The sequence below is a fragment of the Ambystoma mexicanum genome, chromosome 4p (genome assembly GCF_040938575.1).
Source record: "Ambystoma mexicanum isolate Mex_15411 chromosome 4p, UKY_AmexF1_1, whole genome shotgun sequence".
Lineage (NCBI taxonomy): Eukaryota > Metazoa > Chordata > Amphibia > Caudata > Ambystomatidae > Ambystoma > Ambystoma mexicanum.
The window spans coordinates 81,365,928-81,380,999 of NC_090927.1; the positions used below are offsets into that span (position 1 = coordinate 81,365,928).

The 15,072-nt window shown below is 44.9% G+C and overlaps 1 protein-coding gene across 2 annotated transcripts in view; it reads right to left on the reverse strand.

Annotated features, from left to right (window-relative positions):
* The window catches only part of LOC138453016 (vomeronasal type-2 receptor 26-like), a 980,057-nt gene that overhangs the window by 284,899 nt on the left and 680,086 nt on the right, over positions 1-15,072 (reverse strand). The window lies entirely within an intron of this gene.

The window sequence follows — 15,072 nt, forward strand, 5'->3', positions numbered from 1 at the left end:
ACTCTTCCCTGATAGGCTGGGGGTTCTCCCGCCAGTTGAGCCACCCCACTGTGTGAGTGACAGCTAGGCTGTATGAATGTGGGTCTTGCTGCATAAAAGCAGGGTCCTGAGGACTGGACGATAAGACGTCACCACTGGAACTAAGAAACCGAAGAGGAGAGAAGCTGAAGACATCTGCAACGACTGAACCACAGGTGAAGCCCTGCTGCAGAGCCTCACCACTTTTCTCCAACGACTTGAGAAGATCTTCTTGGGAAAGAGTCTTCTTCCCTTGAGCTGGTGGGGCCAACCAGTTCACCAATCACCTTCCTGGACCTGCCCTGGTCGAATCGCCAGTGCCAAGCACTAGGAGACCGGATAGCCAGGCAACCGTCCACCCGGACCACGATTTAAAGGAGCATACCTTTTATTCGTTTGGCAGTACTGCGGCTGGCTTCATCCCTGGGCAGTGCAGTGACTCGAAGCTTCCTCCACGACAAGAGTCTCTCTTCCTCTGCTGGATCTCCCGAACTGCAGGAACTGCCAGGAACTTCCACCACTGCAGGAGCCTCTTCCGCTTTAAAGGTACATTGTTCCGCCAGGCCTCCCGTTTCGTTGGGTATCGCTAAAGGTGTTTTAAATCCTTTACTTACCTACTGGGTTGGCCGGCCCTATCATCTAACATTGTCTTTCACCTTCTGCAACCGCCTTTTCAAATCGTTGAACAAAGACTTGACTGCAGCTACTAGAACATTTTGATCCTGGGCACATTTCCCTGTACCATTGACACTGGCACAGGCCTATTGACTCTGGCTAAATCTGTTACAACTGCCTCCTCTAGATTGCTTCAAGGTAAGCTTCAAATTGGCTATTTTTTCTTTAAGCAAGCCGTTGAGCCTCTCACAGATCCCATTCCCTTGTGGATGATAAGCCAAAGAAAACTTGTGCTTTATACCAACCAACAGGCTACTCTGTTCAAATGTTTGATTTACAAAATGAGGACCATTATCTGATCTTAATATTTCACATATTCCCCATCTAGGCAACACTTTTCGTACTAGGAATTTAGCTGCACAGGTAGAGTCTGGGTGTGTACACGGACCAGCCTCAATCCATTGTGAAAAGGGACACACTACTACAATCATATACCTATATCCATTACATACTTGCACTATATCGACATAGTCGATAATCAAATGCTGAAAAGGGCCATTAGGTCTTGGGATAACTCCCCTAACAGTGTGCATTGTGTGCCCAGCTGTGAACTTTTGACATACGATGCAATTCACTGCATAGTACGCAACGTGTTCCAACAAATTTGGTACAAACCAATCCTCTGCAATAGTTGCAGCAAGGTTCTCTCTAGTTGTGTGTGCAGGGTAGTGTAGCTGCTCCAGCGCCACCTGTTTAACAGTGCTGTCTTGTCGCAACAGTGCTTCAGATAGATTTAAAGAACACCCACTTTGCGTCCACAGATCCTTCTCATCTTGGTGTGCTTCCCCCTGGACCTCTATTAATTGTGTCTTCGAAAGATTGCTATACGCCTCAGTCACACTCATCACCATCATTTTCTCATTTACATTAGGCGTGTCAAATGACATAACATTTTCTGAACATGCAGCGAGTTTGGCTTCATCATCTTCTGCTTGATTTCCACGTGAGTTAAAATCTGTCTTTTTCGTATGTGAGCTGTGAATTTAATGACTGCAATGGCTACTGTGAGTTGTAGTGCCCTAATAAGTCTGTCCAATAAAGCTGCATTCTGTACTGGAGTGCCATCCGCTCAGAAGTAGCCCCTACTTTTCCAACGTGCTAGCCCTGCGTGTACTATCGACGTCACATAGGCGGAGTCACTGTACAATGTTACTTCCTGGTCTGCATGATTCTCGAGCGCGACTATCAGTGCCACTAACTCTGCAGCCTGTGCCGAATAGTGAAACAGTAATCATGCACTCACCAATTTTTTTACCACTCCATTGGCCGTGTGTTTTATCGCAGCGGCACCTGTATATCTCTGTCCATCATTTTGATCGATCTGTGAAGAACCGTCAATAAAAGCAATCTCTCCGCTTGCCAAAGCATTTTCTTTTATCCTAGGGATTTCATCATAGAACTCTTCACAGTTTGAACAGTCATGCACATACTCATCTTCTGCCAGGGAGTCAGCTATAAACATAGCAGGATGTACTATTCTGCATCAGACTATTTTAATCGCTGGATTCAATATGACCACTTTATAGGCAGAAGCCCTTTGAGAAGTCAATGTGCCTTTTGGTTTCTCCAGAATGGCAAATAATGCATGCTCAACAAATAACGTCATAGAGAATCCCATCACTATGCTTGCAGCTTTCTCAATTGCGAATGTAGCGGCTGCCAAAAATTGTTCGCATGGAAAATGACCTCTCATTACTGGGTCTAAAATCCCACTGTAATATGCAAGGGGCTTGCACCCCAATGGGTTCTCTGGTTAAGGACTGCTATCATAACAGTACCATACATATGCAAGACCAAAAATAATTCCTCAGCATAATTGGGAATCCCTAAAACTGGAGCTGTAAGATTGCTTTCCTCAAACCCTGTTTCCATTTCTTCAGTGCAGACAATTTTTTCCAGTGTTGCCTGTGCTTTCTTTAGAGCTTGCTATATGGACCTTGTATATGAGCTGTAGTGAAAAACCCATGCTCTAACATAGTTGCATAGTCCTAAAGATCTTTGCATATGTTTTATCGTTTGTGGCATCACTGATTTTAAAATAGCCTCAGCTCTTTCAGGAGTAAGCTTCTTTCCTTCATGTGAAATCAACTGGCCTATGTACAACACTTCTTGTTGACAAAATTGTCTTAAAAATACCTTCATCTGCTTCTCGAGACATGGGATACTGTGGTTTCTATTTAATCTTCACTTCTCCAACCCGGTTCAATAGGCCTAGATCATAGGGCCATGTTGTCCACAGTGAGACTGGCACCTTTGCCATATCCTCATCAAAATACTCAGGTCACCTTTGTGCTATCATCATTTTCTGGGGTACCTCTCGTCTAATTGCACGTACCCAATAAGTAATGCTCATTTCGAACACTACTTCGTCACCAGATGGATGCTATCTAAACAGGTCTTCGTCAGTGACGTCAGTTAGTCTGTAATCTTCCCCGATGGCGATTGTTGTGCACCATCATCTGCCTTTATTGTCAGTTACATCAAGCAAAGCCATTTCACCTCACACTATGGTTGCTTGTAATTCTATCCATAAGTTACTTTGGCCTAAATAAAAATTCATCAGATATTTTCATAGTTCTGTATCCTAAACCTGGTAACCATGTCAAAAGAATGCAGACTCAGTAATAAAAAACTTCAGGTTCCAACGGAACGGCTCGTATGATCACTTGTCCTGCAAATGCCATAATAAATTCACTCACGTTTAAGTAATGCATTCCTGGTGTTGAACACACTATGCCTTTATCAGTAAACGAGATTGTCATGTTCAACTTAGTCAACAGATCTCGACCCAATATATTAACAGGTGTCTGCCTTGAATATAGCAATGGCACTGACATGTCACATTCTCCTATAGAGACTGGTAATTCTTCAGTAGAAGGAACTCTGCTTGTAGCTCCTTTGAAGCCTTGAGTATTCATGGCATTGCCAGACATCATAAATTCCCCCTCTTGTATACATGAGCGTGTTCCACCCGTGTCTACTAAAAATGAAATACCTTTGCCTTCTATACTGACGTCTACGCTTGGTTCCTCATGAGGATTCAGTGTCACGATTAGTATTGAAAACATAAAGTTTCCCAGTGAGCTGTCCTATTGTGGATACAGCCTCATTCCCGTACCTGTAAAAGGGTTCCCTCGCTCTACAGTGACATCCCCTATCCTAGGAGTCATTAACCATCCTGTGCTTGTGTTGTGCTGTATCTGCATGGTTGAATGCTGCAACAGCCCTTGCGGCGGATTCACTGTTGCTTGCTGTGTTTGCAATCTTTGCTGTATTCTCGGCACTTGTGCCTGTTGCACTGATTGAGCAAACCCAGCTCCACTCTGCTGCGAATATGCAGGTGGGTTTGAAGTCCCCATTTTGAAAATTGGCCATCCTGTACAAACCATTGACTTCTACACATGTGAGGCAAATGCCCTGTCATTCCACATGTATAGGAGGCAGGAATCTCCAACCCTGCCCATCCTGTTTGCTCTGATTGCCATTCGCATGTTTTGAACCTTATCCTGATTACTCTTGAAATTTCCCTGATTATTCTGAAAGCCTCTTACTCGAAATCCTCCCCTTCCTCATGGAGCAAAACCATTATTATCCTGGTCACACTGCCTTTGATTATTCTCATGTTTGCCTCTTGCTGTAAATTCGATTTGTTTCCACTAGTTATCATTGCCCATTCAATTGCGTATTTGGACAACTTCTTATGCACTAACTTTGCCTCTTCACCGTTCCGAATGTCATCTATTTTGCAATTTTTTTCTTTCCTTACTTCCTTCTCCGGACGATCAAGATCACATGCTCTTTGCCTTCTCTTTCGCTCTATGTCAGCATCAAGCTCTCTACACTTTCTTGCTTCTTCTCTCGCCCTGTCTTCCTCTTTTTTCTTCATATCCCTTCTTTCATTTGCCCTTCGTATCTCCTCATCTTTTCATCTGTGTATTCTCGTATCTCTTCATTTCCATTCCTCCTCTTCTGTTCTCTTCTGTTCTCTTCTTTTCTAGCCTTTCCTGCTCATCGATTGCCCTATGTCTATTGTCTTGTTTTCGTTGCGCCTCTGCTCCTTCCTGTTTCTTCAATTGCTCATCCTGATATATCTTCTCTCGTCTTTTTCTATCTTTCCTTTTTGCCCTTTCTTCTTTTAATCGTTACTCTCTATCTTTATCTTTTTTATCTTGCTCATCTTGATCCTCCTTTCGCCTTACATTCTCAATGCCTTTACCATCGAGTTTGAGCAAAACTTGACCGCCCATCCATTCGTTCTGTAAGAGTGCTAAATCATCAGTCTTATCACTTTCTCCCTTCCATCTCTTTATTTCTCTTCCTATATGCAGGGGTGTGCTGGCTCGATTACTTCTTTCCTTATCTTGCCCCTTGGGACCTTAGAGATGACATCCTTTTCAGTATTTTTCTCTGGGCCCTCGTCACTGCTTTGCGCAGGCTACTCATATGCAGGTTTGCTATACCCTGTTGCTGCCGTACGCTTCCTTACTTGGTATAACCCATTGTCTTTCTTGCTTTCGCTGTCTAGTTCGGGCGGGGACGGGGGGAGCAGAGGGCTCCTCACTCCCCCTTTGCATACATTGAGTGTCCAGTCTACAGGAGGCGGCTCATCTCTTTTCTCCTGGTACATTTTCCAAAGCTCTAAGCTTTCTAGTAGTTGTTCTAGCTTTTTTCCTGTATATGCTGCATGCAAATATGTCGTCATATGCTGTAGGACTGCCTTCGATAGTGACCCTCCTTGCGGTCATGGCATAAACATTTTGTCTGCGGTTCCTTTGACCCATTCTGCACTATACTGTCTGAGCTTGGGTGCATGTTTCGGCAATTGCTTGCAGAGGTGCACAAGTGGAGCAACATCCTCCATTTCTTGACTGTCATTTTTGACCGTCACTACTCCCTTGCTTTTGTCACAGATTCAGAAGAGATACGTTTCAGAAAAATAATTCAATATGCGCGTGCACCAATCGTCGTAGGCTCCAATCCTTTTAAATCATGCTTTTTACTTTAATCTTGCTAAAAAACAACACCATCAACTTCAATTTAATCAAACAATAAAGTTTTCCAACCTCGTGTTTCTCCTTTTTCCAATCTTATTCGTCTATGACTTCATCATTAATACAAAAAACTAAGAATGAAACAAACAGACAGACTCGACCGGTCACATATATTTTTCTCTACTGTCTTTTCTCTTTAAGACAAGTCTTGCCCCCTAAATCAACACTCCATACAGAGTTTAAATCGACCTCTTTAAGTTACGTCTTTACCCAAACTCTTTTTCTACTGCTTCCGCAGTGGGATTTTAGGCTTAGATTTCTTCTGTTGCGTTTTTTAAAACGCCGGCACGTGGCATACCCTTTTATCGTGGCCACTCTCACGATACCTCTTACTTGCTTGGCTACACATAAGTCAAGTTCTATTCAATATTTAACACTCTTATTCTCAAGTTACGTTCACCCTGCCTCCCTCTGTTACTCTTTTCCCCTTATCACCTATTTTCATTCACTGCCCATACATCGTTTTGCCACCTTCCTCAGTTTTTACTCACAATTTGCATGTTTATCTTCTGACTTTCGGGATCATACGCCTCTTTTACCGCAACTTCAAATTTTGTCCATTCAGCTGTGCGTAGACCGTGGGAGGGGATTCTGTGGAAACCAGGGGACCCATAACACTGTGCTTGCAAGTCTAGCAAATTATACTAACCACTATTTACGGCAAGCTTCTTATCCTCACAACCGAATGGCAGAGGTTGTTCGATATTGCCCGGGCTCCAAAGTCTACTTTATGTCCTCTCCGCTACCAAGTGAACTGAATAACCCAGCCCTTTGAGATGAGTAGCAATTACTCTGGAGATGGATGGGGATGCAGATTTCTTACTCATACATCAATAATCGAAACAACTCAGGTAGTTTGGCAAAAGGATAACTGTTTTAATATCAACTATCTAAAACAGGGAATACAACAAACATCAACAAACTCATTCAATCCTCTTACTCAATGCATCTTACAAAAACTGAGTTTTTATACACAAAACTCATCACTGACGTTGACCTACACCACTACCAACGTCATCATAGTTGGCAAAACTACAAACTTATGAGTAACAGGGATAGACTCTAAATGAACATCTAAGTATATGTTCCATAATAGTCTAAGAGAGTAAAACTATGTGATTGGCTAACATCAGGTGGGGAAACTAAGCCTTCCCCTTAGAATGATCACTATGGACATCACTAAATTTAAACTATAGGACCCCTAATTACTTGGTCCCCTACGATTGGTTGGCGCTCTAACATTCGTCAGTACTTTTCTACCCACGTCTAGCAGCATGCAGGCTGGCCATCCAGGTGTTGGTGAGTTCATCTTAACTCCAGCTTCCCACCAATTAACATATCAATCTATCATCACTTCAATGGTCTACTTGTTAATTAAGCTTTGAAGCTCGGCCTTGAGAGTGTTCTTAGCTCTGGTAAATTCAGGGAGTGAAGGCACGCTCTGCCCTCATGCGTAGGTGTGAGCAACTTATTCGTCCAACTTCTTCCCTCCACATGACTGGAGACCATGAAATCAAGCTTCTAGTGTCTTTAAAATACTATTTTTAATAGACCTCTGATGTCTTCCTTGTTCTACCACTGTCTTCTGAATAGGAGTTTTGTTCTTTCACACGATTTGTATCCAATTTCAGCATACTTCATTCTGATAAGACCTTGGCTTCCTTGGCTCATCCAACCTTGCTTTTCTGAGATTTACTTTGAAATTTCGACTTTTGTTAGCAGCGACACACTTGAAATGATGCCTTTTTCTGAAGTCCAGCACTGCTATAACACGTAGTGGAAACATCCATCCTTTACTTGTTCATATACATATATATACGTTGGCGCTTGCCTCAATCTATTCACTATAAAGCATGAGGCTAGCTTCAAGAATACTTTGTCTGCTTGTGTTTCTTTTGCATCTGTACATGTGTAATATAACTTGATATCTTCATCAGTGCTGTAGCATAAGCTTCTTCACCTTGATCCCAAGATGTCACATATCTTCGATTCTTTCTTGATGCCTTATAAAATATCTTCATTCTTCTGTCCCTGTATCCTCTGAATACATCAATGTGACTCAGTTATGACGTCACCATTCATCTTCGCCATTTATCTGCTCTATTTCTTCAGTAATCTTGTTCAGATGGCCATCATATTGTCTCGTATGCAGATATGGTTTTCCCAATGGGAACCTTGCCTCCAGAATTCTCTTAGTTATCAACACATGTACATCCTGTACCTTACTGGGGAGAGGTTGGAGTAGACCACCTCCTACCTCATTCCCCTGAGCTATCTGGCACTTGTTGGCTTTGATAGTGAGGTCAGCCCTTTGCAAGGCGTGTAACACCCTATCCAAATGAGTTAAATGCTCCTCCAAGGTGGAACTGTAGACAGCAATGTCGTCTAGGTAGGCTCCAGCCCACGGAGCGTATGATTGACAAATCTTTGTATGGTGGCAGGTGCATTCTCCAACCCAAAAGACATGACTCTAAACTGGTAGTGCCCCTCAGGTGTTGAGAACGCAGTTTCTTCCCTGGCCTGGTCCGTTAGAGCTATTTGCCAATATCCTGAGGTAAGATCAAAGCTGCTCACAAATATGGCAGCACCTATGGTGTCCACGAGCTCATCAGCCCAGGGCAATGTAATACACACAGAACCGCAAATCCTTGGTACCGGCCTGGGAACTTGCCTTGTGGACAAGGACCACTGGACTGGACCTGGTACTGGTTGACGGTTCAGATATACCCAGATCCAACCTCTTGGTGACCTCAGCTTGGATGTATGTTCTTCACTGTATCTGTATTTGTTCAACTCCTGGCTTGCCTTAAGGTTTGCTGTTGCCTGGCCCATCATATGGGCCATCCTCTGTCTGAGGCCTAACACATAGTCCCACAGTTGCTTGGCAGGACCTGGACGAATGGCTTCCAAACCTTCTCTGATTAAGGGAAGAGGACCCCTCACGGGATGTCCAAAGAGAAACTCAAAACGGCGGAAACCAACACCCTCTTGAGGCACTTCTCTATAGGCGAACAACATGCATGGTAGAAGGAGATCCCATTTCCTCCTTAGGGGCTCTTCTAAAGCACCCAAAATGCCCTTGAGCATTTTATTGAATCTCTCAACCATACTTTTGGTCTGGGGATGGTAGGAGGTGGAGAACTTATTTGTTACTCCGCATTCCTTCCACATCGCTTTCATGTAACTCAACATGAAGTTGGATCCTCGGTCAGAGACCACCTCTTTAGGGATTTCAACTCTGGTAAAAATGCACAGAAAAGCCCTGGAAACCACCTTGCCAGTAATGGTCCGAAGGGTTATAGCCTCTGGGTTCCTAGTGGCATGATCAACCAGAACCAGGATGAACCGGTGTCCACCTGATGTGGGAGGGTCTAGGGGACCGACAATGTCTATACCAACCCTCTCAAATGGTGTGCCAACCACTGGCAAAGGCTACAGTGGGGCAATGACACTGCCACCAGTCTTGCAAGACAACTGACAAGTGGGACAGGCCCGGCAGTGGGACTCCACTTCTACTCTAATCCGGGGCCAGTAGAAATGTGCAGAGAGCCTTTGCTTAGTCTTCTTGGTCCCAAAATGACCAGCTAAGGACACCTCATATGCCAACTGCAACAGGAAGGGCCATTAAACCTGGGGTACCACCAACCTCCTCTCTCACCTTCTCGCAACACATTTCACTCACCTCCCGCTCCTGCAGACACCACCTCTACAATATCTGCAAAATCCGTCCCTCCCTCACATTCCATGCTTCTAAACTCCTAATCTCCTCTCTCATCTTTTCCCGTCTCTTCTATTGCTCCTCTCTATTCTTCGGTCTTCCCTCATCTCAGCTTACCCCTCTCAAATCTATTTACCACTCTGCTATTCGTACCCTCTGTCTCCTTACCTCCCGTGACTCCATCTCCGCTTCGCTCTCTCACCTTGGCTGGCTACCTTTCCACCTACAACTTAAATTCCACTTTCTCTACCTTGTTTTCAAACCCCTACATGGTCTTGCACCTCCCTATCTCTCCTCCCTTCTCTCTTTCTACACCCCCTCTCGCCCCCTTCGTTCTGCTGACCACTTCCTTCTCACTGTTCCCCCTTACCCCTGTGCTTCCTCCCGGTTCCGCTCGTTCCAATTTCTTGCTCCTCTGCATTGGAACTCTCTCCCCCTCTCAATCCGCTCTTCCATTTCCCTCACCTCATTTCACACTTCCCTTAAATCCCTCCTCCTCCACTCCCCACCTTGATGCACCCCTTGCCCTCTTTACTCCCCCCTGTTCTTTTTCCCCTCTTTTAATCCCTCTCTCCCTTCTACCTTTACTTTCTTCCTCCCCTCCTATTACATTTATTCAATCCTTCCCCTGCCCCTCCCCAACACTCCTGTTCCCACTCCACCCCCTCTCAGTCAATTGCTCCTTGCACTGTTTGCTGAATGATTCAAGTTGTAATTTGCTCATAAAGTTACTGTTATTACTCTGTATTTTGTTGTTCCAATGTACAGCGCCTTGGTGTAAAGCGCTCTATAAATAAATCAATCAATCAATCAATCAACCTCCTGAGGAACCAGGTTCAAGCTTAGTGGGCTCACTACAAAGGAGCTCAACCTCCCAATCGATCTTGAAAGACCTAGGCACTTCACCTTGTGCCTGGGCCTGTTTTCTTAGACCCTTGAGAGAGTGGCACTCTGTCTGACCCCTACAGAAGTCTCCCCTAGTCGGCTCCCCTTCAGCCAAAAGGCATTGAAGGTCAAGCTGATCCTCTGGGTTGAGCACCTCTCCCATAGGAGGGTTTTCTGGCTCTTCTCCATCAGTAGTTGAGTCTCAGGGTTACCACTGGACCCAGCCCGTCTGGAGCCTGAATCCCAGTGAGTGCTGCTGAAGCAGCAGGAAGAGAAGGAGCCTCCTTCACAGAGGTGGCCTTCTTATTCTTCCGCCTTGCCTTGGGTCTCCCCTTTGGCTTGGGTACCTGATGAGCAGTCAGACCCGGTGTGACCTGTGAACTAGTGACTGCAGCAGCAGTCAGGGGTAGTCCATCCGAGATCAACCCCAACTCCACTAGATCATTTCCCAACAGAATGTTGGCAGGTACATTATCCTGAACTAGGACAGGAAGCATTGCTGTCTTGTCCGCAATCGTGATGGTGACTAGGGCAACATGAATTTTGGAGGCCCACCAGGTAACCTGGTAGTTCTCAGAGGAACACCTACATAGTCCTCTGGCATGAGCAGAGTCCTGTCCACCACTGTCCTACTTACCCCAGTGTCTCTTAAACCAATAGAAATCTGACCATTAAGGAGGACACTTCTCAAAAATCTGCGAGTGTTTTGGGGGATAGTAGCCAGTACTTCTGTGTTCTGGTCCTAGGCCTCAAGGGAAACTAGGGAAATCTCTGCAGGAGCACCAAATGTGATTCCTTTAGAGGGGAGGACAGTGGCCTCCACCTCAGGCATAGAGCAAGGGTAGGTCAGGCTGACAGCCTGGACTATAAGTGTCTTACCTTTACACTTCGGGTCACCCTTCTTGAGGTCCAGAGCCCCACAGTCCCAACAAGTGCCAGGAATGTGAGGTAGGGTACTGGATCCCCTGAGAGCCTGCTTTGCAGCAGGAGGACCTCTACTCTTACTCCCACCCACCTAAGACCCATCCACACTAGATGTATGCATCTTAGGGGAGGAAGGCTTACATTTACTCAACTGTGAATACTTTTGGGACTCTGCAGACTTCTTTGAGGCCCCTTTTTCTTTGTCCTTGTGCTTCTCACTGGGTTCCCTAGGGGACACCAAGTGGGTGACCCACTTGTCAGCCAGCCTGGCCAGTTTAAAGGGATCCAAAATGTTCTTGGGGGCAACATACTGAAGCAGCTCTGGTGAACAGGCTTCAGAAAATTGCTCAAAAAACAAAAGGTGGGACAATTCAACAAAAGTTTTCTCCCTGTGTCCATCAATCCACCCCATCATGTCCATATGCGCAACACTCACACAGTCAACCCAAGGCACATTCTCTCTTTTCTTATAATCCCTGAACCTTTTAAGGTATTGGGTAGGTGTCTTGCAGATTTCATGCACTCACATTGACCCCTTTCTTCCATACTCAGTTTCAGAATACAGTCATAACCAGACTGAAGCACTCTACTTAACGAACACGTTGCTCAATCTCTTTTATCAACATCATGGATTCCACATTTGCCATTTCAAATGCTTCAATCAATTGGAGGATATCAGAACCCTCCACATAGACACCAACCAAATCTTTTATAAACTTGGTGGCAGGGGACCTGACACTCTCATCTGGTTTGGCTGAAGTCTCCACTCTAGTTTCTCTAGCTGGATTCTGTTTATACATTCAAGATACCTATCTTTGAGTATAACTTGCTGTGCCAACCCCTCCTTCTTAAGTTCAGCTTCCTTTTCCAACTTTTTATATTCAAAGGCCAATTTCCTTAATAATTCAAGTTCCAAGGAATGTGCTTGTAGATGTGGAGTCAAGTATCCCCACCATAAGCGCTGCCCCATGTTGCTGATATTTTGGGAGCCAGAAATTGAGACACGTGCAGTACCAGTGAGGATGCCTATACCGCCGAAAATCCTGGAGACAAGGTATCCATTGAGAAAACCCTATATGAATTCACAAAGAGGTGATGGCCTTTTGGACAAAGCCCAGGAAAAATGTGAAAATAAGTGAAAGAGAAGACTGGTGACATCATGCGGAGTAGAGCTGATGCACCTAGAAAAGATGCACGAGGTAAAAGAACATAGATGTTCTATAAGATCTGAAGAGGAGGTGTCAAAGATGAGCAACATTTCAGGCTCGAGATGAAGATGCTCATGCTATAGAAACACGGAAGAAAATGCAAATCAGTTTACACTTGTACAGATGCAGTAACGCAAGTAGACAGAGTGATCTTAAGGCTGGCTACGTAGTGAATAGTTTGCAGCGATCCGCCAATGTATATACATAGGAATGTATAGCACCTGGATATTCCACAATGCACTTTAGCAGGGCCTGAAACCCTGTGATTTGAAAGAGCTTTCAGTGTGGCACAGTTGGAAAATTACTGATGGCAGAGGAGAAATTCAAGAAAGGCTTGGCTGGCCCAGCACCAAGAAGTCGAGGCCATCGTGGGCCTGGTGTCCATCCAGTAGTAACATGAACGTGAGAAAGACACAAACTTCTGTTTGAGTTGGAATGGAAAAACACTGAAGGCGTCAAAAGTTCATCTTTTTAATAGAATTAAATGTAGCAAGAAGCTCAAAAACCGGGTCTCCAGTCACATGGTCAGATCAAAATAGACAATTGGTCGAGCTACACCGAAAACCAAGAAGATACTCCCTGTTAGGCAAGATTTGGAGCAGTACCCTTTGGGTGCACTACAACAACCTTGACCTCCTGGCAATAGAAACCCAACCTTTGGTATAAGTCTGTACTACACAGGTTGTTAGTGTGGCTGAGCAACCAGGCTTATCTCAAGAGGGGTCAATGTGAACAGTAGGGGAGTTACACAGAGATTCACAGTGCTAAGTATCCAAATAAACACTTACACTCCAGGTTTCTTGATTAAACAATTATTAATTTATTTAACAGTTTGAATAAGCCTTCTTCAGAAGGGGCAATATAATATTAACACAGAAATACACTCCAAAATACACACTCTTAGTTTCTCTAAATCAGAAAGTACCCATTTGGGATGGCACACAGACACTTCCTACACCTCAGGTGACTTAAATAGCTAGGGCACTGTGGACATTAATATATCACTGGTACATTTAGAGCACTTTAGAATAAAACAAGAGATCACACAAATATTCTGAAGCAGGTAAGTACTTTTGAACCCCCCAATGCAAAGTAAATTAACCCTTTCCTGGAGGGAAGGTAAGACACAATCAGAGGAGAGAAGAGTCATTCAGGGAGCCAGGCCAGCCAATGTCACTTGGGCAAAAGTCTAGGTGAGCTGAAGCACTTCTTGCAGGTAAGTAAAAGTATTGCACAATATTTTAGAGGTCTTTGTAGAAAATGAAGAATCAATGTAGGATCACAAGCTGGGAGGCCTGATAGGTAGAAGATGCAAGCAACTCTACAGAAGCAACCAAGACAAGTCTCAACTGAGATCAAGTAAGGCTACAACACCGAGAGGCAAGTCCTCTGAAACTTTACAGTACCTTTGGTTAGAAGACATGGTTTAGCTAGCTACTGTTCCTGTGCAGCTTTGTAGATCCTGTTGTTCCTGGGCCTCAGTCATGGAGACAAGGAGGAGGACTTCCGTGGACTCCTACACTGCAATGGGACGGTCAGCGGCAGAAAAGGACAATCTTCTATTCAGCTGCACTTCGCGGTTTCAGCTCCTCGTGTCTCAGCAAATAGCACCACTGCGGACTCTTGGATACCACTCTGGACTTTCCTCACATCTGGGGTCCAGCACTCTGTTGAGGTGGCTCAGGCTTGGTCAGTCCTGCTTACTGGGAGTCCGGAGGATCTTCCACAAGCTCGGGTCCGACTTAAAAGTGATTCACTCAGTTTGGTGTTGCTCTCCCTGGCACTTCGTTCCAGCAGCAGCAGTGGTAGTACAGCCAGCTCAGAGAGGATGTCTAAACAAGTTCACTTTGGAGTTGATTGGTCCCACCAACTCAAGGGAAGAAGTCGTCCTTGCAGGGCTTCTCTAGTCGAGGTGAATTTGTTGCTTCAGCACAGGAGCAGGGCTTCACCAGGCAAACCAACAGTCCAGGAGTTGCAGTAGGCGGCTCTTCCAAGTTCTTCTTCGGATTCCTTTGTCCAGTGGTCCACTCTGCCTTCCAACCAAAAAGCTTTGCCTTTTATGCAGGTTTCTCCATTCATTTGAGCCTAGCTGTCAATCACACAACAGGGTGACTGTCCTTGCCGGACAGCCAACCAAACGCCTTTGGGTGCATTCCTGTAACCAATGGGATTAAGCACAGAGAGTTTCGGACACCTCCCTCAATTCCTGTCCCTGCCAGACATACTGGAGCCATAGGCGGGCTTCACTCGTGCATCCCGCCAAAGACAAAATGATCAAAGGGACCAAACCTGGTTTGGCGCGCAGAGTAAATCTCAAGAAGGACCTCTCCAGCAAGAAATGGCAAAAAAAGAAGACCAGGGCCATTTTCAGAAAATGGGCACCCATGGGTGCCTTACTGCAGCTGCGAATGCAGCCTGCGGTAAAACACACAATGGTAGTTAAAAGTAAATCACTACCACCAGTCATTAATTATAGAAAGGGTAACATAAACATGTTACATGAGAAACTAGACAAAGGGGATACTAAGTAACACCTCCAGCACCTATGGTAAGATAGTGTGTAGTGGGTCTAGAAAGTTACAAAATGTAATTA